General features: G+C 52.2%; 1 pseudogene; it reads right to left on the bottom strand.

The window, feature by feature from the left end:
• The window catches only part of LOC116252008 (28S ribosomal RNA), an 8,926-nt pseudogene that overhangs the window by 3,509 nt on the left and 2,917 nt on the right, over positions 1-2,500 (bottom strand).

Genomic DNA, 2,500 nt, shown 5'->3' with positions numbered 1-2,500 from the left:
CCCACCGATGGCAAAATCTGAGGCGTCTGTGTGTACTTCAAAGGGCTTGGAGTGATCTGGCAACCTGAGGACGGGCTCTTGTACAAGGGCACGCTTCAGGCCTTCAAAGGCATCCTGGGCGGACTGAGTCCAAATCCAGAATCTATTCTTCTTAAGTAGGTCAGTGAGGGGCGCCGCTATCAATGAGTACCCCGTGATGAACCGCCGATAGTAATTAGCTAACCCAAGAAAGGACCGCAATTCAGGCACATTTGAGGGCGACTTCCATTCTTGAACAGCCTTCACTTTCTCCGGATCCATTCGCAGCTGGCCATTCCCTACAATGTGGCCGAGGAAACTGATCTCCCGCTTTCCAAAGAGACACTTCTCCTTCTTCACGAAGAGGTCATTTTCTTTAAGTACTTGGAACACCGTCTTCAAGTGACTGACGTGCTCCTCAAGGTCGCTGCTAAAGACCACAATGTCATCAAGGTAGACCACCACAAACTTGTCAAGGTAGGGGTAGAATATCTTGTTCATTAGAGTCGAGAAAGTTGCAGGGGCATTCGTCAACCCGAATGGCATGACTAGGAACTCATATGCTCCATAGCGGGTGACGCAAGTGGTCTTTGGTTCATCACCTTCCACAATCCTGACCTGCCAGTAGCCGGAACGAAGGTCCAACTTAGAGAAGATCCTCGCCTTGCCCAATTGATCGAACAAGTCCGCAATGAGAGGCAAAGGATACTTGTTCTTCACCGTCACCTTATTCAAGGCACGGTAATCCACACAGAGTCGCTTAGAGCCATCATGTTTCGTTTGGAACAGTACAGGAGCTCCGAATGGTGCCTTAGAGGGGCGGATGATCCCTGACTCAAGCATGTCATCAAGCTGCCTTCGCAGCTCCTTCAATTCGGCTGGTCCCATTCTGTAGGGGACCATAGCTGGTGGCTTGGCTCCGGGAACCAAGTCAATTTCATGATCAACTTCACGCCTCGGGGGTAGGCGCTTGGGCAGCTCGGGGGGCATCACTCCCTCGAACTGCTTGAGGACTGAGGCTAGTCCTGGCGGAATGACTCTCGGCTGAGGGTCATCTTCTTCTAGACGCACGGCCACGAGGAATGTTTGTTCCCCATGACGCACGCCCTTCTTTAGCTGCATGGCCGACAACATCGGCTGAGACTTGCTCCTGAGGGAGTGGCAGTGCACTGTGTGGGACTGATCCGCACCCATCAACGTCAATGTGTTGGTCTTTGGCAACATCATTGCATTCTGGCCTCGAAGGAACTCCATCCCCAAAATCACTTTGAAATCATCCAGAGGTACTACGGAGAAGTTAGTGATTCCCGTCCAGCCCTGAATCTGAACCGTTACACCCTTCGCTTCTCCCAGGATGGGCCTGGCTTCAGAGTTCACCGTTTTAAGGGTCCTCTGCTGCGGCACAGGCTTCAATCCCACTCGCTCCGCCTCCTCTTTCGAGACGAAGTTATGTGTAGCTCCGGAGTCTACCATCGCAACAGTAGACGTTCCATTCAGAGTGACGTCTAGGTACATCAGCTCCTTGTTTACCAAATTGCTAGACGCTGCGCGGCTTTGCACAGCATTGATCGTCTGAGCGGCACCCATTCGTGTTTGTCCTTCCTCGGTCTCGTCTTCAGTGGCCCTTGCGGCATTGGCCTGCCCGGTAGGTCTCACCCTCTTCGGACAGACGCGCGCTTGGTGCTTACCTCCGCAGACCCAGCAAGTCACTTCCCTTGGTGGCCCAGTGTAGTCCTTGCGAAAGAAGGTTTTTCTCTCGGTTGGCTTCTGGAACACCGATTCATTTTTGTTGTGGTCTCGCCGGTCATCTCTCTTACCGCCGTGGTCGGACTTCTTCACAGCCTTGAAGGTATCAGTGTAGCTTTTGCGTTGGGTATCTGCCAAGCGCTCGGCTGCCACATATGCTTGCTCCAAGGTCTCTGGGTTCGATCTCTCCACGTCGGTTTGGGCCCAAGATTGGAGCCCTATGATGAACCAGTGAAGTTTATCTTTTTCTGGCATCATAGGCACATCCAACATGACCTTCTGATAAGCCCGGATGTAATCCCTCAAGGCGCCAGTTTGCTTTAGGTTTGCAACCAACCTATAAGCATGTCTTTCGGCATCGACAGGCATAAAGTACCCCTTCAACTGTTTGCGGAAGTCGTCGAAGGTAGTAATTGTGCAATCACCATTCTCAAGATCCAGCATTTTCCGCCTCCACCAAGCCACAGCATCCCCCTCTAACAACATTGCTGCGGTCTTGATCTTCAGATCTTCTTCTACGACGTTCTGCAGATCCAGGTAGTATTCAACTTGGAACAGAAAGTTGTCGATCGCCCTCGCATCCCGGCTACCACTGTACTTCGCCGGACGTTGGACGTCAACCCTACTGGTCCTCTCTTGGCTACTACTAGCTGAGTTCGTGCGTAGCAATCTCTGATTCGAAGCCCGAAGTCCAGCAACTTCGTCCTGTAGGATCTTCACCAAGTCGGAGAGCGAT

This window comes from Nymphaea colorata, chromosome 3, assembly GCF_008831285.2.
Source record: "Nymphaea colorata isolate Beijing-Zhang1983 chromosome 3, ASM883128v2, whole genome shotgun sequence".
Taxonomy (NCBI): Eukaryota; Viridiplantae; Streptophyta; class Magnoliopsida; order Nymphaeales; family Nymphaeaceae; genus Nymphaea; species Nymphaea colorata.
The sequence above is the reverse complement of the archived record's forward strand: the minus strand, read 5'-3'. Positions and strand labels throughout refer to the sequence as shown.